The sequence below is a fragment of the Bos taurus genome, chromosome 5 (genome assembly GCF_002263795.3).
Source record: "Bos taurus isolate L1 Dominette 01449 registration number 42190680 breed Hereford chromosome 5, ARS-UCD2.0, whole genome shotgun sequence".
Classification (NCBI taxonomy): domain Eukaryota; kingdom Metazoa; phylum Chordata; class Mammalia; order Artiodactyla; family Bovidae; genus Bos; species Bos taurus.
Window position 1 is genome coordinate 25889460 of NC_037332.1, and position 22522 is coordinate 25911981.

The window sequence follows — 22522 nt, forward strand, 5'->3', positions numbered from 1 at the left end:
CAGATGGAGGAGCCTGGTGAGCTGCCGTCTATGGGGTCACACAGAGTTGGACACGACTGAAGTAACTCAGCAGCAGCAGCAGCAGACTACCTTATAGAAATCCCAGAGGAGCCCTACTGTAAAGCCCAGAGAACCCACATAATCTCCAGGGAAACACCAATATCCTTAGCCTTACACCAGCATCCAGAATCTATACACACATCTCCAAACCCATTGTAACACCAAGGACTCCCCAGCCCAGGCATTGCTACTGTGCCACCCCAAGCGTGGCACACCAACGCAGGCCCCTGCAGGAGCACCTGAGCCTCAAGCTGGCCTTCTTGCTCCCCTGCACTTGTTTTCTTTCCTAACCCAGACTGGACATTCTTCTTGAAGACTCCAAAGTCTTCACTGGATCCTGCCCGCATAGTTTCACTGTGGCAGAGGAAAGGGTGGGTAGGCAAGGCGTGGGTGTGGGTTGGGTGGCCCATGGAGGATGTCAGGACCCAGTCAGCTACCAACTCGTCCGATGTCTGAAGAGCTCCAATGTCTGAAGAGCTCAGGCAGGAGGCCTAGAGGTCAGACCTTGGGAGGCCTTGCCTGAATCGGTCGGGCCTGGGTTTATTCATAGGTGGGTAAGCAGAATGAGGATGTGGTGGAGGTGGCTCCTCTTTTCCTTGGTCTCAGCTAAAGGACCCCGCTCCCTAGAGATACAGGGGAAGTAGGGGGTCTGGGAGGACAGCAGACCAGATGGCCTGGGAGGGCCAGGGAAACCCAGAAGCCATGGGCGTTTACACCTGGGGTTCTGTGGACACATCCACTGATGTAAAAGGAGACAGGACTGCTGGGTCCCCTGGACACACATCTGTCTGCATGCCTGCTGTACAAGTGTTTTGGGCCTAGATTGGGGGCAGGCATGGGAGGGCAAGATGAAGGGGGGATTGGGAAATGGCATTTCAGAGGGAGGACACACAGGCCTGGTCTGTTAGTCTGGTGACAGGGGACACTCACATCTAGGACCTGATTTAGCAGGAGCTGGAGGGAGTTGTTCAGTGCAGGAAGAAACAGGAGAAGAACCACGGGTTTCAAATCAGGAAGGCTTCATGGAAGAGGCGAGTGGGCAATAGGGATGGAAAAGAAGGGAGGGGCAGAGCTGGGAGGGTTCTCACTGGTGGGGGAAGGGGAGGCAGATTTCCTGGCCAGCCTGAGAGTCCAACCTGCAGTCACCAGAGGTTAGAATCTGGAGGTAAAATTCTGAGAATGAGTGTGAAGGTGGAAGTGTTGGTACTCTGGGCTCTGCCCCTAACCCTCGACCTTGAGCAATTTACATACACTGACAGAGTCTTCTTTCCCTAATCATAGGGGATAAAGCAAGCATTCTCGATATTTAAAAAACTGCTCTGGTGGGTGAGAACACCGCTTGGGAGGAGGCTATTTAGGCCCTAGTTAAATAGATTTCAGCAATGTCAGCCCCTCCTTGTAAGTGAGAAGGCACGTTCTGAGAGGGCTAGGTCAGCTCTGCCGCTAGCCAGTCACTTCTGCAGCCCAAGTTCCCCTAAAACGAGGGGCCTTGTTTTGACAGATCACTCAGGCCCCTCCCTCCATCTGATATTTGTTTAATAATTTTCAAGGTCCTTACAAGAATCAAATGAGATCATGAATGCCAAGAAGCTTTGCAGAAATATAATGCGTGTTCTCAATGTGCAGGGTTGAGGGGCTGCCTGGGCTGAAGGGAAAGGTGCTTACTTTAGAGTTGGGCCATGGGCAGGGGTCCATCACTGGGGCTGGGACCCCTGGAAAGAAAAGCAGGGCCCCTGCTGGGTGTATGCCCCTCCCTTCCCACAGCCTCTGGACACCTGGCGCCATTCCCTTCCCCCTTCCTAGCCCAGCCCCAGGCTCTGGGGGCAATGAGCCCTGCTCAGGATGGGGGTGGGGCTCCCAGGGGCAGGGGCAGAGGGGTGGGCACCTCCCCTCTGAGTGGCTCCAAGCTGGAGCACAGCAATTACGCAGGAGGATTTATGTCCCTTTGCCTTTAATCGGAAACTCCGTGTCAAGAAGAAAAATCTGCACTGTCCTCCGGCCCAGCTTCCTGCTTTATCATTATTATTGGAGGAAGGTTGATTTGGAAACTTAAAGAAAAGTGGGGTTGGGGGTGGGAACCACCACGGAAGGGGAGGTGTGGGGCAGAGGGTAGCCTTCCTACTGTTTGTTCTGGTTCATCCCAAGAATGGGACAAAGGGTGGGATGCTGGGGATCCTGGAGGGCAGGGGAGAGAGACAACAGGTTCATTAGGGGACGGGTAGTGTCTGGGGGTCGTGGAAGGAAGGAGCATCTGGAGAGCAAGGGAGACAAGACGCCAGGAGGGAGGGAAAGGGTGGGTGACCGTAGGCAGCAACCAGGAGTTAAAGGGACTTGGGCAAGAGGACGAAGAGAACTAGGGCTCACGGTGGAGGGAAGGGGAGACCAGGTACTGGAGAGGCAGTGTGAGGGTGGAAAAACCAGTGGGGGGACCAGCTCTCAGGGAGCTGTGGGAGAGGGAGACTGTGGGGTGTCCAGGGGGATATAGCATGGAGAGAAGAGAAGGGCTGGAGCCATGGAAGGAAGAGGCATCCAAAGCCTGGGGAGGGTGGGGGCGGGGTGGGGATTAGGGGTAACCAGAACCTGGCCTAGGGCTCTGAAACTCTGGCCAGAGCACTATATTCCACCTCCCGGAGAAATCGCTCCCAAAGCAGAAGTGGAAACCTGAGGCTTTGTGGGAGGGCAGCACCCTCCACCCAGGAGACCAGGAGACAGGGGTCCAGTCCTGGTGGGGCCAGGGGAGGAACGGCTTTCATAGGGCCATGTCAGCAGGTACAGTGCTTGGGAATTCACTGCAGAAATCCCTAGGCCCTGGGGAGACTGGGACTGAAGTGTTGGAAGGTGAGAGGCCTGCACCCTTGGGAAGAGGAGGGGCCCAGAAGGCCTCCCAGCACCCCACATCCTTATCCGGAAGTCCCCCTAGAGTCCCCTGTTGCCCCTCCTGTTACCCGGATTTCATCTTCACCTGTGGAAAGGACACCAGCTCTGGGGTTGCTCCCTGGGAACTGACCCCCTGTGTGCACCTCTGTGAATCTGAGGTTTCTTATCCAACAATGTGGCGACGACAATATCTCCATGGCAGGCCGTTGTCAGGATTAGAGATGATTAGGCAAAGAATCCAGCACACAGTAGGCCTTCCAAAGACACCCTGCCCACCTGGGGTAGTGCCCAGTATGTGCAACCTCCTTCCTTTACAAAGGCCAGACTAATTCTCTGTGTGGCTCCTCATCAAGCCTGGGTGTGTGTCACTGTCTTCTAGGAATGGGAAGCTTGGCACAGAGCCCCTGAGTGACGTGCCCGAGGCCACACAGCACATCATGGGAGCAGCCAGATGAGACAGCCCGTAACACCACCGGAGGGGCTTGAAGATCTTCTCTGGGTCTCTTCCCTCCCTCCTTCCCCCAAGGGCCCCACCCCCGGCCCCTCGTCCTGGGATCCAGGGTTGAATTTGGGGTGCTCAGTGGAGTGTCTCCGCTTCCGACCCTACTGCAGCCTGGCCCATGTCCACCCTCAAGCGCCTCCTCCCCAGCTCAACTGAGAGGTTTTATAGCCGTTTACGAGCAATTTCTGTCCATATATCACCGGAGATATATAGCCAGGCAAATATTAGGGACCCAAGCGGAGGTTTTAAGAGGTGAGTTTTACTGCTGCTGAAAGAAGGCGTGATAGGCAGCCCGCGGAGACCCACCTCCCTCTCGCGTACTCGGCGGCGGCCGGGCGGTGGCAGCATGGACTGGGGTTCGGCCGGGAAGACTGCCTGTGAGCCTTGAGTGTCAGGCTGGCACCCAGGGGTGGCTGGAGGAGGGCAGTGATCACAGGGTGGAGTTCTGTTCTTCCAAGAGCCGTGAATGGAAGGAGGTGGGGGCGGAGAGCCGACCTGAGGTCCCCATCTGGCTGGGACAGAGCACCTGCTTCAAACCCAGGCAGGAAGACACTGATTCCAGTGGGTCCGACCCACTAACAGTTGTCAGTGAAGCACCAGGAAAGCACTGCCCCGACACGGGCCCCTGGAAGGGGCTGCTGTGCAGCCGTTCACTGCAAGTCCTTAAGAACTGGATCTGAACGAGGAGTCCTTAAGAACTGGATCTGAACAAGGAAACGCTGGCTCGAGGCAGAGGGCTGGACACGCGGCCTCTTACCCTCTTGGGCCCTGCCCGATTGACCCTGGGGGAGGGCTGAGAGGAGGTCTACCTTGACCGCTCTGCGCAGGACCCCAGGCCTGGCCCACGTGGCCTCTGGCCTGTGTGTGCGGCTGGGTTGGGGTGAGCGCAGAAGGGTGAGGAGAGCCTTCTTGGCTTGCGGCATATGGTGAGAAGATGTCCCGGGGAATCCTCGCTCCTGATTTAAGCAGCTCCGACAGCTTTATGGCGCCTCCTCGAGTGAGCCCCCAACGTTGGCCGTTTAACTTTTTAGCGTCGTTTAACGCTTAGGCCTGGCGGACAGGCAGGCCCCTCGGCCCCAGAGGCAGCAGCACTAAATCAGGACACTCTGAGGCCCCGATAAATAATTTTTACAGGGCACGCAGCCCATAGATCACCAATGGGGGTGGGGGGAGAGCGGCTGTGATATTTCAACCAATTGTCATATATGACTACCCCGAGCTCTGATCCAGGTCGTCCGCATGGCAGCCAGCTTCATAACCACAGCCCCAGGGCCCTCCACGCAGGGCCTGGGAGGGGTGTGGGGAGATGGTGCCTCTGATAACCCCACAGCCAGCTGGTGACCTGGGGATGCAGATCTGTTCAAACCTGCCCTAGTCTGCAGAGCACAGGGCTCCGTCCAAGCTGCCTCGGGCACTGCGAGAAGGAAGGGCTGGGGCCCGGGTGGGCAGAGAGGAAGAAAAAGAACTTTTTGTAGCCAAAAAGTCACTTTTCAGACCGCCTTCCTGGTTTCCCCATCCAACTCCAAACCTGAGGGGCCTGGGAGAGAACAGGCAGTAGGTCTGCAGCCAGAGGGAGGGCAGAGCTGAGGGCTGGAGGGAACGGGAACTTGTGATGGGGGCCAGGGAGTGGAAGAAGAGAAGGGAACAGTGGGGAGGGAGAAGGCCAGGGAAGAGAGGGACAGAAAGACGAAGATGCAAAGATGCATGAAGACTCCGGAAGAAAGAGAGAGAGTCAGAGGCAGGGGGGGACAGACAGAAACTTACCCAGAGACGATGTTCCAACAGACAAGGTCTTTTCCTCCAGCCTGGTACCCAGCCAGAGAGATGGTGGTGCAGACAGACTGGGGAGGGTGGTGTCTGTCAGGCTGGCCCATCGTGCCCTGGGAGGGCACCTCCAGCACCTAGGGGCCCATTTCCAGCACCAGCTCCACGCTGCTCCCCACCTCGCCCCCTCCCCCCACAGTGCCCTTGCCCTGTCCCCTCATCTGTAAGATCCTGGGATTTGTGGGGACACTTAATCCATATGGAGCTGATTCATTTCCATCTAAATCATCTCCATGAGCTTCCCTAAGAGCCCTCTGATGTGCCAGCCGCCATTCCTCTCCCCGGTGATGGCGGGCTGGGGGCTGCCCGTAAACAAACCTCAGCCGCCATCCATCCATCCTGGTGTCGTCCGTCAGTCCAGCCAAGACCATTCATTTCTCCAACCCTGCTTCCCTACCCGCCCCCTTGGCTCCTCCAGTCCTTCCTTCTGTCTGTATGTCCATTTGTGTGACCCTCCCCTTCATGCCCCTCTTCTGGAACCTCCACTTCTCTGCCTTGCCTAGGGTAACATCTTGAGGGGTCAAGTCGGCTATACCCCTGCCTACAGACTGGAGCCTTACCTGATCCTGTCCCATCAAGATGAGGGTCTCCTGGTTCACCACCTTCCAAGAGGAAAGGCCTTCTGATGATTTTACTGAACAGTGTTGACAACCCAGGCTCAGGGAAGTTCTTTCTTCTATCTAGCTCGTGTGTTGGAGGTCCACATATGATCACATGTTTGAACAGGAGTGAGGGTAAGATTACATAGGGTTTGGTCTCCAGTATTTGTAATGTGTGCCTCTCTAGGTCTCCTCCAGCGTGTCAGGCCCATGCCAAGCACGTAGTAGATGCTCTGTGTCCACTGGCCACAGTCTTATCTATCAGCTGCAATGAATCCAGGGCCCTCACATATGCCCCACTGATCCCGCAGGTCTGTTACAGGGCCCAGATCGTGGCACCTCTAGCCTGGCAGGGTTTGCAGGAAACACTAAGGAAGTGTCTTTCTCTTCTGCTCTCCCACCCAAACTCCTTAGCCCCGTCCTGGGAGTCGAGGCTGCCCAAACAACTCTGTCTTGGTAAAGATGGTACTGAAGAGGAGGAGGGCGAGCAGCAGGTGCTGGGGGTCTTCCATGGCACCAAAGTAGAAGCCTCACATTTGGGTTTACATGCACTCATAAGCAGATCGTGGGGAGCATTGCTGCTCCCGGCCCCAGTCTTCGGCCTAATGACCCTTCCCTTCTCAGGTTCTTCACGTCAGCCTGGGAGGCGTGATCCTGGGAAGGGGCTGGGGATCTGCAGTGCTCTCATGAGAGGAGATGGGAGCATTTCTTCTGGTCTCATCTCATTTTCTCCATCCACAGCAGCTGTGGGAGTCGAGGACTGGATCTGTCTCTGGAGTAAGAGACTCTGGTGGCCCTTCGGGGGCTGATGCAGGCATGCATTAAAGGGTTTAATGCATGGTGGAAGTGGAGCCGCAGGAAGGGATGAGGGCAGCCTCTGTCCATTTCACAGTAAAGGCAAGTGGGAGAGGCAGAGGAGGTGGGGGCAAGTCTTTGGATGGCCCGAGCAGGCAGGTGCTCTAGCCTCCCCCCATCCCCTCCGCTGCACCATCAAGACCCGGGACACCTTGCTGAGCACGTGACCTGCCCCAGGGTCAGACCGGACCAGGTAGAGCATCCCACTGCATGAGTCGCTTCTCCCCAGGCGAGTGCCCAGCACCTTTCGCTCTTGTTGTTGGTCTTCTCCAGGGAGCTGCTCTGAGTGCACAGAACAGGTGGGGCTCTCCCAGCTGCTATCCAGCTGTGAGGAACCCAGCCCAGGCCTCTCCCACCCTCTGCAGGGGAGAAGGCTCTAATTCTAGCTGGAAAGATGAGAAGGGTTGTGGTGGGACAGAGGGGCCAGAGGGGGCCGTGGGGAAGCTAGCCACTTGCCCCAGTTGTGTGAACATATGTGTGGAGGGGAGGGACCCACAGGTGGCAAGGCCCAGCTTAAGAATGATGGAGTGTTTCTTAATTCTCTGAGCTAGAGACATATGGGGCATGTAAGACCAAGCAAAATGAGAAATTACTGCTTAAGAGAGAGAGGACATGGGGGAATAAGAAAAAATTCAAGCCAGGGGGACCCAGTGCCACCTGCCCCCTCAACATCATGACCTGACCCATCTGTGTTTGGCTGGATCAAAGTCCAAGGGGACGGGGAGGCCTGAGAACTGACCCTCAGGGCCTTTGGGGGGCAAAAGCTGATACCCAAAACGTGCATTTCCCTGATGTTACATAGAGCAAGGGGAGCTGGGACCAGCTGCCCAGATTCTCCAGGTGGGACTGTGGGTGGAGCCTGCTGCGTGGCCTCCTTGCTGTTCCCGCCTGACTCCCCATCCCTCCCCCTCTCTTTCCAGTGGGGAGCCAGTTCTCTCTCCTCCTGTCCACTCATTGGCTCCCGCCCTCCCTTGTTTCCTCGTCTCCTCTTCCTGCGCCAAGCCTCCCAGGCTTTGTCTCGTCCCACATAGGCCCTGCCCCCCAAATCAAGTCCACTTACCTAACCTTGTGGCTGATGACAGTTCTTCAGGGTCCACTCGTGGGCTGGTGTCTTGGTCCGGCGGGGTTGGAGTTTCTTTGATCCATCTGTCCTCTGTCACTCAACATCCACATGTCCAGTTTAGGCTGTGACCTCCACAAAGCCAGCAAGGATCCAAGTGTTTATGTGGTCACCAACATAACTCCGGGAGCAACCTGATTTTTGATAGAGTTAAGAGCTCTCCTTTTGATTCCATGAGGCAGAAGTATCTAGAAGGCTGCAGAGGGTCTTAGAGGACCACTGAGTATGACTGATGCACTGTCCCTGGGGAAGCCACCTCCCTCTATTGCAAGCAGTGATGGAGGCTGGACAGTGGGAAGACCTTCTGAAGACTCTTGAGGTGGAAGGAAAGACTTCCAGGGTTTCCATGAAGCCTTTGGGGAGGGATGGCTTTGGCCTTTTCAAGCTCGGAGGGAGTCAAGGGGCTTGTGAATGTGGAAAGGTTTACTTCCAGCCTTATAGGATTGATGTAAAGGAGGGCTGGCCACTTCCTCTTCAGGACTCATCGTTCTCAGTGCAATCCCATTCACAATTTCTCTGATAACTGTCTGTTCTTTGGCCAGAAATCTGGTTCTTGAATTCCCTCTCCTGTTCTTCCCATGGTTTGGGAACCAACTCCAGCTCCATCTTGTGGTGCCGGAAGAACAGAGAGGTAGAGTCACTTCTGGACAGTGGCACAGCAAGCCTACAAGGGGCTGGGGACGTGAAGGGAGAGGATGTGATCCTCAGATGGGAAAGGGCAGGGTTGTCCAGAGCAGAGTTTGACATCAGCCGGAAGAGCACCCCCACCCAGCCACTGAGATCCAAATGTGCGCACGATGGAACTGTCTTTACAGCCAAGGGCCCCCTCCCTCCCAAGGAGAAAATCCCACAAGTGGGGAACATCTGGATCAAACCGCAACCATGAAAGCACAACATCAAACGAGGGCTTCGGAGCGACCCTGCCCACAGGCCCTGCTCCAAGAGAAACTGCAGATCTTCCTGCTCTAAGCTTTTAAGTGTCACTGAACCACTCAAGTTTGGGATCTCCCCTTATTCACTGGAGACAGATGTCCCCGAGTGAGCACAGTTGGGGGTTGGGTTCGATTACCGCAGCGGGAAAGGGTTTGTGTGACCCGATCCAGGCCGCATCGGGGGTAGCCTGGGAGTCAGAGCCGTGAGGAGGGGCGCCAGCAGTTCAGGCTGGGGGTGGGGGAGAGAGAGGGGACAGGTGGGCCTTTTAAAACGTGCCTACATCAAAGGTCTGAGCAGGCTCCCTTCCCAGCTTTGGCGCCTCGGGGCAGGAAAGCAGTGATTTCACCACATAACTGCACGTAGTCGGAGGGATCTCAGTCTGAGAACTTCTGGGGAATGTGGAGAGGGGAGGGAGGGTGCTCCCCAGAGAGGAGGACAGGGCAAGGGGGGTTCCCCTTTCCAGATAGCCTTCCCAGGCCAAGGAGAATGGGGCCAGATGCCGCCTCCCTCCCACGCGGCCCCTGTGGAGGGAGGCAGAGGAAGGACATTCTTCCAAGGTGCAGGGGAGGGAGCAGCTGCGGCCTTGGGAGGTGGGAGCTGGATCCGGATGGGGAATGAGGGGGAAGCAGGGGCATCACCCACAAAGGCCGAGGGAGGAAGACTGAAGAGCACGTAATTCCAGGAGGCTGGTGGCTCTTCCCTTCCTGCTCCCAGGCTCCATCCACTCACCTGGCCATGATGCTAGCAGGGAGGGATGAGGGAGGGGTAGATGGGACCAGGAGGCGCCCCAGAGATGGCTGGGACCTCAGTCCACCTTTGAATACTCTGCCCAGAGACAGAGCAGCTGAGAGGGTGCTGACACCCCACTGTTTGGAAGAAGCCAATGGATTCTTCTCGTGGTGGAAGATAAGCCTCAGTTGGGAGAGTATGGGAAGAAAAAGGGTACCACTCACTCTCAGTTCACATCAGCCCCCCTTTCAGGATGCCTTCCCTGCCCCCTCCTCTCTTTGCCCTGAGAGGTTTAGGTGTGGGCGTGGTACCTCACGATGCCTGGAGTGGGTAGCACCGGTGTAGGGCCTTCCCTCACTGCCTTGTAAAGATCTGCTTCTGGTTTCTTTCCCCGTCTAGACTGTCAGCCTTGGAAACATGGGCTCCTTCACTCTCACTGGGTTCCCAGTGCCTGGCAGAATAGGTGCTCGGTGATGAAGCCCTATCCCAGCTCCCAGCTGGCATGCATTTCTCCCACCACCTGCATACTGGGAAACAAAGGGCACCCATGTGATGATCCCTCCACAGTCGCAGGCCCTACGAGGGTCTCCAAGGGCAGCTCCTATCTGACATGCTCTGGGGGTCCTTTGAGGGGCCCCTAGCTGTGAGCACTCTCTCTTACCTCTGAAATGGACTGTGTGCAAGTTTCACCTCCGTGGTCGGGGCTATTACTGTTATGTTAATCTGGAATGGATGTCTTTTTTGGTCACATGAGATCGATGCTCTCTGTGACCAGATTCTTTTCCTCCGACTCTCCACATGGCCCGCAGTGCCCAGTGTGGAGGAGTCCCATCAGGAGAGGCTGACTGTGGGCTGGCTGACTCTTTCTTCCAAGTCCTAGTGTCTCAGCCTCTGATGTGGTGGCTCATCTAGGGCTCTGATGGCTGAGTGTCCGGAGCTGCTGAGTTGGGGATGTCCTGGCAGAATGGGGTGAACTGAACACGAAGGAGCTTGGTCCCAGTGAGGTAAGGACACGGAGTCTGAGTGATCCTGCACGCCAAGAGAATGCTTGAGGGGGATGCTGTGGAAATGACTGAGGTCAGTGGGCTTTGTTCAGACTCTTTCAGAGAGGAAAGCATAAAAGAGGGTGGAAGGAGAGAAGAGCAGGGCTGGCGGGGGATGCAGAAGAATATCCAGGTGGGATGGACTTTGCAGTGGGTAAGGAGGCTAAGGCAGCTTTGCCTGCAGGTGAGGGCCCAGGAGGGAAGGGCCTGGGCAATTGTAAACATTCACTCTACACCAAGGACCCTGACCATCCACCACTCCATGACCCACTGCCATCCCTCCCCAAACTCTAGGCCAGGAGCGATCCTACATCTCACTGCATTTTCTAGGCCCAGACTGACCTGTGTTCCAGCCACATCACCTGACACTGAGCTTGGGTCGGATCAGCTTTGTTCCATACCCCCGAGATCTTCCCTAGGGCTGGAGCTGCCTTTGAAGTTGTGAAGAGAAGACTAGTGAGCTGTCTTCTGAGCCTAGATCTCAGCGAGGGGAGGGAATCTCCACTTTGAGCCCTTCTTTTGGGGCTGAGTTGCTGACCCTTTAGTTGTCAAAATGTAGATATTTCATCTGTGAATACTGGGCAAAACTGAATCGCCAGTGTCTCTGGGCTGCAGGGTGGCAGCACTGCTCAGCTCCAGGGACCAACCACTCACTGCACTCCTGGAGCACAACTCTAGGTGGTGCCATTCACATAGAGTTTGATGTGCATGGCACCTGTGCCCCCACCCACCCACAAGATTGTGTGATGGTGGGCCACCATCATGCCCTTTCTGGGTCAGGACTTCCCTGGTGGCTCAGATGGTAAAGAATCTGCCTGCATTGCAGGAGACCTGGGTTCAGTCCCTGGGTCCAGAAGATCCCCTGGAGAAGGGAATGGCTACCCACATGGGTATACTTGCCTGGAGAATTCCATGGACATAGGAGCCTGCTGGGCTACAGTCCATGGGGTCGCAAATAGTTGGACACTGAGGACTTTTCTATTTACCAACCCAAGCAAGTCAAGCTGAGAACCAGTAATATTTGTGAGGCTTTGCCTGGGGACAGAAAAGTGGACAAAATGATCTTCAAAGTCATGTACTCATGAGACATGGGCGCCAGGAAACCAGAGTGTCTCCCAGAACAACAGGCCCATGGAGCAGGATGCAGTCTTAAATTGGGTAGCAGGGAAAAGAAATGCAGATTCCATCCATCAAGGAAGGAATTTCTATCTTCAATTCAGATAGAAAACAATTACCTAGTTGCACTTAGTAGGTCTGTAGTTACTGTGAGGTGAATCAGAATCAGTGTTGACATTCCTGTCTCTAGGTTTGGAGTTCATGAAAGCAGAAAGACCCAGCCACCATGGTGACATTTGTGTATGGGAATTTGCTGAAATCTGAAATGAGATTCTGACCCAGATGGGGGTCAGGAATTTGTTTCCTTCCCTTTTTCTCCTTCTTAGGGAAAGCTTAGTTTGCTATTTAGGATGAAAAATAACCACCAGATGAACAAAACAACGATCATCAGAAATGATAAATAACACACTCCAGATGTGTCCAGAAAGAAACGCAACTGAAAGCACCACTGCCTCCAAGTAGTCACCTTGGGGAAAAACCCTTCTTCCAACAAGGCAGCAATGACACCGGTTCTGTAACTCCTCTTTGGGAACTGTCTGGAGGGTACCTGACTCAGTCTTTGAATGTCCTTATTGGAGAGAAAATCACTTGCTTTTCTGGAATCAGTCAAAAAATGATTTGTAGCTAATCATGTTTGTCTTGGGTATTTGTAGAATGGCTACAAAGTCCAATTTAAAGGAGTCTTTGCCAAAGTGGTTAAATCAAGGGAGGTATAGATGTATGTCCTCCTGAGGTGACTGTGCTGAAGGACATCCTTTGTTCGTTCTCCTGTGTTTGTTTAAAGAAGCTAATCGCACATACACATCCCATATTGTATTGTGTAATAAAATAATGTATCAGGATGTTGAAGGCTATATGCTAACAGTTTCCTCCTCCTCCTGCTATTATGACTTCATGCCTCTGTCTACAATGCACTTTTGCTGAGGGAGGCAGGGAATAGAGGAATGGGGCAGGCTCCCCGCGGGAAGAACTGGTGCCGTTATCCAGGGCGAAGGTTCAGATCCCCATCTACCCTCGAGAGTTGCCTAACTCTGCACTCCTTTTTGGAGTAGCTCTGTGTTCACTCTCCCGGGGGATTTGGTCAACTGGGCAGAGCACTTTTTTAGGGGAGAGGGATGCATTTTGCAGCATGATTCCCTGTCATTCATGCAAAAATCAGCATAATTTTAAGAGAGAGTAGTTGCTGGCTCATGAATTATGTAAAAATGTATTTTTCACAAAAAATGGAGGGGATGAGGTCAAAACACACCCACACAGCAACCTGTTTCTAACAATGATCAGTTAATCTAAATGAAGAACTCTCCAGTTGGAGAAGTTTCCAGGATGTTTGCTTTCTTTTTAAAATTTTTTAAGAATTCTGGCTATGCTGGGTCTTTGTTGCTATGTTTCGGCTCTCTAGTTGTGGTGCATGGGCTTAGTTATCCCTTGGCATGTGGGATCTTAGTTTCCCCGACCAGGGATCCAACCTACGTCCCCTGCGTTGGAAGATAGATTCTTAATTGCTGGACCACCAGGGAAGTCCCAGGATGTTTGCTTTCCTGAGGAAAGATCTGGAAGAAATGGATGAGCCCCAGATTAGGGAGCCTGAGGGTCAGTCTTGGGAAGGCTCGCCCACCTTGAGCAGTGGTTCTGGGAGAGATTCCAGTCCTTGGGTTCAAGCTGGGTTTGTGGGGTGGAGGTGGGTGTGCTCACCAGGGCTGGGGGCCCAGGGAGATATGGCGTGACCTCCAGGAGGCCTAGCCCCCCAGAACCCTCGGCACTCCTGCTCCTTTGCTGATAGACCAAGCTGCAAATCAGGAATTTATTAGGAGCTGAGACTCATTTTCCCACCCTTTATAGCCCTGATGACTCAGAGCCAGACTCTGGCAAGGGGCTTCCTCATGGTTTTAATTAGACAATTAATTTTTTATTGGGTCGTTTGATTTCCGGAGCCGATTCCACTCTCCCCCTTGTCCCCCACCTGCCTTCCAGCTGTGAAAAGCCACGGGGAGGCCGGGGGATTCGGGGAGCATGCAGAGAAAAAATGTGAGGCCTGCCCTGGGGCTGATGTGGAAATCAGTGGGTGGGTAGGGGTCGGAAACCCTCTGTCCCCCTCAGCTAGTCCAGCACCAGAGACACTGTCCAGAGCTCAGCCCTGGGCTTGCGGGAACGCACAAAGGCATTCCTAGCTACTCCCCGCAAGCTTCTCTCAAACTGTTGGGCTAATTAGTAACATGGGGTTGGGGGGGGCAGACAGGGAAATGTGCCCAAAATACCTTAGCGGCATTTCTGTGGTTAATCCTGGCCGTGCTTGGAGGCTGTTTACCCTCTACCCAGGGATTAGGAACCTGTTTGAGTTAGAAGGGCAGAGAGAGGCCAGGGCTCCACTCTGTCCTCCACCTGCTCGTAGGAGCTGGGCAGGGGCGCTGAGCCAGCAGGAAAAAAAGTGAGAGAAACCTGTCTTCAATCTATCTCCCTTTATTGATCTCCCTGCCGCCCAGCTGCTGGGCTGCTTTGGAATCTTGATCCTCTCCCTGCCTGCCTCACCCCTCAACACTGCCCTTGTGGTCAAATATCAACCTGCTTCAGAAAGGTGGGGACGAAAGAAAGAGTGGCAGGTGGTGTCAAAGCCAGGGGGATGGGCCCAGGTAAGGAAGGGTCCCTTATAGACCATACACACTCTCTTGGAGGAGAGGGGAGTCCCCTCCCAAGATTCCTGATCATCTCCATCCTCCAATACCAAAGGATACAGCTAGAGTCAAGGAAGAACTTCCTTTCAGTAGCAGAGACAAGCAGCTCCTTCTTTAGAGTTCTGTGAGAGCGCAAGGCCAGTTTCTATTGAGAGCTTCGAGAGTTGGAGGCCTTGAAGTGGAATTGCAGGGATCAGAGGACTGTTTCCTCAGGTGCCCTGTTGGTGGGGACATTGTCACTTGTTGTTCCTGCACAAGGACTCCCGAAAACGTGTGGTCACATGTGCTGACATAGCCACTCAGAGCCAAACTAACAAGCACCCCTCAAAGAACAAGCCAGGACGCCATTCAAAGAGGGGACCCTCCCCACCATCCACACTGTCCTCCAGAGGGAGCGAACCCCTGAACTGGGGCACGTTGGGCCCACCCAGCACCACCCCAACTGGGGGCCGGGGGAGCATGGGCTTCCCTTGGGGCCCAGGACTGGAACAGGAGCACATACTTACAGCGGGTTTTGAGAGGCACAAAGATAAAAGGATCCAGAGATCAAAGAGCCCCTAGAAGCTCAGTGTGCAGACCTCCGGGTCTAGGATTTGTTCTGTAAAGAGATTCCCTTCTCCTTCTGCAAAAACTTACGTTGAGGGGTCCCTCCGTTAAGGCTTGTGGTGGTTCCATGGTCAGAGCAAGGGGACAGCACGAGGTGGGCCCTGCTGGGACACAGGCCTGTCTCCTGCTGGGGCTCATCTCTGACCACTCAAGCCATGCAGAACTCCACAGAAGGAGGGACAGGAAAGTGTGTATATGGCATTTGGGGGTGAAATGCAGATCAAGCCCAGATCATCCAGTGACTTTTGTGCTTTCGTGTGGCTCCAAGGTGGAAAGGATTCACACCTTCCAGGACTCAGGCAGGGCACTGGGTTAAAGGGGTGCAGTGTGTGTGCATGGGGATCCTGAGCTGGGCACCTCTTGGCCAGTGAGAACAAAGGGGCCAGGGATGCAGACAAATCCCCATCAGAGAAGTTGCGTGTGTGTGAGCACGTATGGATGAGTGTCCATCTGCAGGGAGAGGGGAGAAAAAGAAATGGTGAAGAAAATAGGAGAAAGAGAAGAAATAAAATCAAAGGCACTGAAATACAGAAACAGAGGGCAAGCTAGCAGACTCACACAAAGAGAGGCAGAGAAACATCACAGGAGCCTGGGGACTGGGCAGTGGGAGGCGGGGAAGGGAGAGCCCCGGGAGGGTCAGCAGCCCGAATAATTGGCCAGGCTCCTGCCCTGGAAGGTGGGCAGGGAAGGGAAAGGGCGGCAGAGAGAGCCCCCGCTCGCTGGGCAGAGCAGAGGCCATGGAACCCGCATCTCTCAGCTCCCAAGCAATCAGCCTTCTCCCCCTGCCCTTCTCCCCAAGCCCAGAGCTGATTGACGGGCCTGCAGCTTCTCTGGGTCTGGGTGGATTTGAATAATTAAGTCATCTGGATTCTTATGATTTACCATTTTCAATGATAAATAGACAGCGCCCAAGCCAGCCAGTTGGCAAAACTCTGGCTGCTAGTTATAATTTGTCAAGCTGCCAGTAGATTCATGTTTCATGCTAATGGAGAGAGACTCATTGACTAGGGGGAGGCGGTGACCCGGTCAGCTCTTTCCTCAGGCACCCCAGAGGTCGAGAGGTCGGGGGAGAAAGACCGGGCGGTATGGATTTTCTGTAAGGGTCAGTGTAATTTTATAATAATTCAGCGGGTACACACGCTCTCACATACACAGAGGATCATGTATGCGGAGATGTGTTTGGATCTGTGCACCCGCCCCCCAACATGCACCTGCTCCAGTGCAGGCGTCTGGGTCCAGCGAACACAAGCCTGCTTCCTGAATGCTCGTCCGGCCCCTTGCACGTGCACACCCTGCTGTCACCTTTAGGCATGTGATAACACCAAGGCAAACCCGCAGGCCTGTTCAGACGCCCAGAGAAACAGAACAGCCCACCCCCCTCCCCCAACATCTCAAGGATGGGAAGGTACCTCTGGGTGACCCTTCTGCTCAGCATCCCAAACCCTTTATTTCAGGGCTTCCATGGTTGCTGATCGCAGGGCACAACTCTTGCTTCTTTTCTAATATTTTTCCGGTAGGGGAAAGAAATGAGCCCTAGGGCCGTCTTGTTTTTTGCCGACTGACTGGGTCTCGATAGCTGGGGCTGGGAAGACAGAGGCTCTGAGCCCAGGCACATGGAAGGTGGCAATCAAAATCCAAACTTTCTTTTCCATCAGTCTGTTTATTTATATATTTGTCCATACGTATTGAAGCCTCACAGTGGCAGGAATCCCATTATTGACTATCATGACAAATCTGAGGTGGGGACAATGCTTTGCACATAGTAGGTATGAAATAAACATTGGTGTAACGAACAGCCGCAGTTACAGATTGATCTCTTGGTACAGCAAACTACCTATTTCCCTTCTCTTCCTCCACCTCAACAAACCTTTACATCATCACTGGTTTGAGAGGCCAGAGAAGAGGTGTGGGGCTGGGTGAAGCCCTCTCGGTTCCTTGATTTGAGAAATCTGGGCCTTTCGTGTGATAACGATGCTGATTTTATACCAATGGAAGCAGTCTGGTCTCAGTTTTGACCCCCAAATGCCCTTCAAATGGATCAATGAGCAAGGAAGGACTGAGGAAGGAGCCTGTGTCCTTCCTCCGGCCCAGAAGAAAATTTGAATTTGCTTGGAGTAGCTTCTGAGCAGGGCCAGAAGCTGCAGCTTAATACCATCCATCAGCAGCTTTAAGGTTTGGTGGGGGCGTGGGGAAGGACTGGGGGACCCAAGGAGAAACATTTCATTGCCCTGTCCCCCAAGATCCCTACACGACACGGAAAAACACAGCAGCAAACTGAACAGAGCAGAAGTGGAGGCAGCAGTGAGTACCCAACGGCAGAAGCTGCTTCCAGCGTCAGGCTCAGGCTGGAAGTGGTCGCAGCTGTCGGCTCTGCCCCGGAGATTCAAGATTCCGGATCCTGCGAAGTGAACTGGGCTCCCTCCTTCCCAGGTGGGGGCCAGGCTGGGGGCAAGGAAGCTGTTCTGGGTGGACAGTCGGTGTTCCCTCCACCACCGCCTGGAATAAGAGGCCTCCTTTTTTTGCTGAACTGCTGTGGATGGCGGTGGGCCCAGCTAATCAGGGGGCATTCCTTGGAGAAACGGCCAAGAGTCAGAATTGACCAGCTTCTCCATCCAAGGGAAAGAGGCCCCCTAAATGCATCGGGAATGGGGAAATAGGTTTCGCTTGTTTAATAGTTTGAGGCTCTGATCTGGCATTACTGACATCACCAAGGTGAGCTCTTATAGCCCTCACTCACCCGGGCAGAGCAACGGCCTCGGGGGCACTAGCAACTCCACCCCCATGGGCAGGGACAGGTTGACTGTGGCCTGCAGATGGGTGAGGTGGAGAAGGATTTTCTGGGGGTAAGCCACAGGGACATGACAGCAATAACCATGATTGATACAGAAAATGAGTTACTACAGTCTGCACTTGATTAGCAAAGCTTACTCCCCCATTTTGCCTTTCATCCTCCAATCCCAATATTTGCATCTGAGCAATGAACTCTTGAGGTCAGCGTCCATGTTAGCTTGTCTGAAGGTCTCAGAACAAAGCCTCTGGGTATGAAGACGCTACAAGAGCCCCAGCCTGGACTAGATGAAAAGGGAGAGAAAGAAAAGGAAAGTACAGGAAGAAAGAAGGAAAGAAGCAAGCAGGCAGGGGTGGGGTTTGGGGGGAAAAGGGAGAGATAAAAGAAGGAAGGAAGAGCCTTGAGGAAGGGGAGGAAAGCTAACAGAGCCACACTGGAACTGCCGGACTGAGGCCTCCCTGAGGGGAGCTGCAAGGTTCTACTGGGGAGGTGGCTTTCCAGCCGGTGGTTTGAGAGTTTTATCTTCAAGGGTTGCGCTGTCTGTGGAAGATGTGCTGAACTCGGTGACCTGCCCCATCCCACTTTGGGGAAACAAAGGGGTTACCTAATCGGCTTTAAGTGGGTAGTTGCCACTGGATCCCATGGACACGGTACGGAAGCATAGGCCCAAGAGGCTGCAGACACAACCACCCCCTGTCAACCTCTCCTACGGGCTGCACCTAGAGCCATTTTGCCAATTAATCTATGTGTGTAAGATTTCAGTGAAATATACCGCACACCGAAAGTCCAAATGCCCTGGGAAGGCATGTCCTCATTCTCTTTCTGGCGTGAGACGCTTTCGCTGGCTCCTCCAGTGTCTGCAAACCTTACACCAAGCTCCTTCTAGATTAATCTGACCCCTTCTGGCATGGAGAAATCCCTTGCCCTGAAAGGTAGCTTTCCGGGGCAGGGCTGGAGATGAGGCTGGCAAAGGAGGACGATTTTTCTTCTCGCCAAGGAAGAAAATGAAGATGTCCCTTCTGGAATGGACTGGGCCTTACCCTCTCTCTCCTGTGCACATACAGGCAGCCTAACCAAAGGGACACAAGAACCCACCAGTGCAAAGGTTTTGCTTGACATAGCGACCAAACTGAGGTCCAAGGTCACAGAGCCAGAGCATGGCAGAACAAAGAGGCCCAGTCTGCAGACAGTGGAGGTGGGTCAGGAGACGGAGCCAGGGTGAATCTGTGACTCGCGCCGCTCTGCAGTGCTTCTTCTGCTTTTGGGAACCAGATCTTGATCTGCAGAGCCTTAAGGCTGGCCCAAGGCAGGTGCAGATGCAGGAAGAACTCCTACAGCTCTGTCTACTTTGGGGAGAAGCTAATCACAAGAGGCTGGCCTCCATCTCCACCTTGGTGGGGAGGCGGGCACCGGGGCCCGAGGAGAGGGAGAGGTGGTGGGAGGTCAGGATCCACTCCCAGGAGGCCAGGGTACTTGGGAGCCCCCACCTCAGCTCCACCGGCCTCTCTCCTCACCCCTTCCTCTCCACTCCTTCCCTCCCTCTGCTCCTCCCAAGTCTGCACCTCCTTTCTGTTAACCCAGTTCCCTCTTCTTTTCTTTCTTTCCTCTTTCTCTGTATATTTATTCTCAATTTTCCTTCGTTTGTTTTCCTCCTGCCCTCCCTCCACTGTTTTCTCTTCCTTCCCTCTTTCCTTTTCCCTAGCTTTCCTCCGTTCCTCTCCATCTTTCTCCCATTCATTTTTCTCTTTTACTTTTTTAAACTTCTCTCTCTTTTCCTGCCCTTTTCTTTTACTTTCTAGCCTTCTCCTTTTGTTCATGTGCTTTTCCTTCCTCTCTTGCTTTTCTTCCCTTCTCTCGTACAACAAACAAATCTTGCTTCTTCATTCTGTCTTTCATGAATGTTCCTTCGTTCCATCGCTCTTCCCTGCTCCCTCCAAGTCCCCTCCTCTGCCCTCACTACAGGGCTTTCTCAAATCTTCTCTTCCCTCACCAGTCTTTTTGTCGTTCTCAGGTTTTTTCCAGTCCTTTGTGCAGCTTCCTCAGCCTCCTTTCCATCTTCCATTGTTTATAAATCCTCTCTCTGAACAGGCAGAAGGCATAAATGTGCCCCCTCCTCAGATCAGGGCTCTGTCCTGCATCAGCCTACCCACCCCTCACACCATTCTTTCTCAGCTTCCCCCAATGCGGGGTTCAATTTCAAGGGCTCACAGACGAGGCTGTTCGCCCCTAGCTGAGAAGTCAGGGCTGGGTCCACAGCTCCCCAGTACAGGCTTAGGGGACGCTCTGCCAAACTGTCATGACTCCATCAATCCTAGTATAAAAAAGAAAAAGGAAGAGAAGAAAAGAGTAAAAGAGAGACAGTTCTACAGACTGTGTGCGTGTTGGGGGCAGTTGGTGGAGATGGGGGAAGAGGTGGAAAAAGGTCTAGATTCATCAAAGAGGGAGGGGGCAAAGTCCAGACCCAGGCGCCTTCTCTTAGCTCACCCAGAGCTGGGACAGCCGGTAAAAGAAACCTCAGTCGGCTCCCTGTTAATTTTGGGATTGGGTGGGGATAAGACCTTCCATCCCATTCCTCTGGGCTAGAGAGGTGCACAGGGCCACAGGGTGGGAGGAAAGAAAAGGGCTTAGACTTGAATATCAGCCCCTTTCACTTTTGCCCGGGGATACGTCCCTCCCAAGGGCCATGCTCTGGAAACCTCTGAGTCCCTAGGCAGTGCCCCCTGTGGCTCTCTCGGAACCTCTCAGCTAGGCAGGCCCACTTAGGGGCTCCACCATGAGCAGTGTCTGAGCAGTCCCTGGACTACCCGCAGAAAAACCTCGGGTGCACTGAACACAAAGGCCTGGGCGGTTTGGCCACTCCCGACCAAAAGATGCGGGCCAAGTAGAGGCCAGAGACACCACTCGCTGGAGGTGGGAATTTTCTCTCCTGGGATCCACAGCCCCTCCTGGCTTTTTCCAAGAAGCTGTTCAAAGGCTCCAGCCACATCCTGCCTGGCTCCTTGGGTCAGACGGGTAAACCTCAGCACCATGGAGACCCTCCGCCCTGGCTGGGCCTCCCTTTGCCTGGCTCTAGAGTTCCCTGGGTCCTGCTATACACCTGCCATAGCCCCCACTCTCCCGGCTTTCCCAGACCCGGCAGGCCAGCCCCCATTTCCACACCAGCCTGCCCACTCTCCACCTGTGCCCCCAAGTTCAGTCCCACACTCTGATCCCACCCTCTCTGATTCCCTTTTGAAGAGTCTTTTCCTCCTAGAACTTCTCTTGGGGAGGGGGGCTGGAATCTCAGCCCCAGGGAAGGGGTAGGGGGTCTTTTCCTGACCTTCTTGCGTGGGCTGGAAGAAGTTGGAAGGTGGTTTTGCTGGGGGGTGGGGAGGGACGCTCCCCAGATTCCATCTTGGGAAAATGGGTCTCTGAGTCAAATTGGAGTTAAAAGGAGAAGAAGAAGAAATTCATGTCATTCCTAACTTAAAATCAGCAAAAGGTTCCCAGGGGCAGAAGGGGGCCCCCCAGAAGGTCGCGAGCTGATGCTTTGGATCGATACCCCACCCCCTACCCAGGCAGAGTCGAAAACTACCGTTTGCGGCTGGTACTTCTCTCGCTTTCCTGGGAAAGCCCTTTGGGGATCTCTAAGCGCCTCTAAGAGTTTGCTGGGTGAGCAGGTTCGGGACCTGTCCGGGTTTTTATACATCCGTAATTAGCCGTGATGGAGAAATAAACAAATGCATCCTTCCTCCGATATAAGAAGCAGGGCCCTCTCTCCCACTTCAAACCTCAAAACCCAAACTCTGCTCCCATCTCCATCTCCTCAAAAAACTTTTCTGAAGTTCCTGCAAGTTGCGTTTAGGGAAAGAAGTGATCACCTTCAGACTCTACGGGTCTCCAAGCGCCCAGTTTCTCCCATTCTCTCCAGTTTCAGAAGCATCCCCTATCCTCTGACATTGCCACCTTAGTCCCCAAACGGGTGAGGAAAGCTGCTCTGGCTCCACTCCTCTGCCAGTGGCTCCTCCAACCGCAGCCCAAATTCCCCCGAGGTCGGGTAGATCAGTATCTGCCAGCAGGGGAGCCGGGATGAAGTGAGGAGAGAGGCAGAGATGGGGAAGACAGTTTTCAGGCTCCAGCGCACCCCTCCCAGACCCAGCTCACCTGTTCCGGCGGGGCTCCTCTGGATTTTAATCCATTCAAAAGTTTGTCGGTCTCTCACATTGTCTGAGGAGGGGCGCAAACTCGGCGGTCGGGATGGGGTGGGCGCCCCCTAAGAGCGCAGGCGCCTGATTCAGAACGAGCCCCTGAGAAGCAGGACTCGGGTGCATCTTCCCCAAGGTGGGGGCCCAAGCAGTGATCCGGAGAGATGACGCTCAAGTGCCCGGGGTACCGGGTCAGACTGCCAGCTGGGGACCGTCCAGGGGAGACTGGGCGCTATAGAGGAAGAAGCCTGCGGGGCCGGGCAGGCTCGGGAATTGGAAGGAGAGGGCCCTGGGTCCCTGGCGTCGTCCCTCTCTTCCTCCAGTTTGCAACCTCCCCGGTGTGTCCCAACCCACAACATTCCCCAAGCCCCTTCTGGGGCGACACTCAGGACCCGGACAACGCAGAGAGGGAGGGTGAGGGGGAAAAGTGACCCCTTTTCTTAGCCCCTCCCCAGGCCCCGCGCCACCGCTCCCCCCACCCGTCCCTGCCCAGAGCCAAGGGACGTACAGAGAATTGCAACTAGAAATTCGATCGATTGGTACGAGGGACCACGTGGTCCGGGGTTGGCCAATGACCAGGCCGCCCGGGATGAGCTAATAATGGAAGCAATTTGTAA

The 22522-nt window shown here is 54.3% G+C and overlaps 1 long non-coding RNA gene across 1 annotated transcript; it reads right to left on the minus strand.

Annotated features, from left to right (window-relative positions):
- Positions 1 to 2519: 2519 nt before the first annotated feature.
- LOC101906546 (uncharacterized) lies at positions 2520 to 22519 on the minus strand. The gene is made up of 3 exons (XR_009494476.1): positions 21865 to 22519; positions 7778 to 8511; positions 2520 to 6999 (listed from the first exon to the last, which is right to left on the minus strand). It is a non-coding gene; the product is annotated as an uncharacterized lncRNA (long non-coding RNA).
- Between the last annotated feature and the right edge of the window lie 3 nt (positions 22520 to 22522).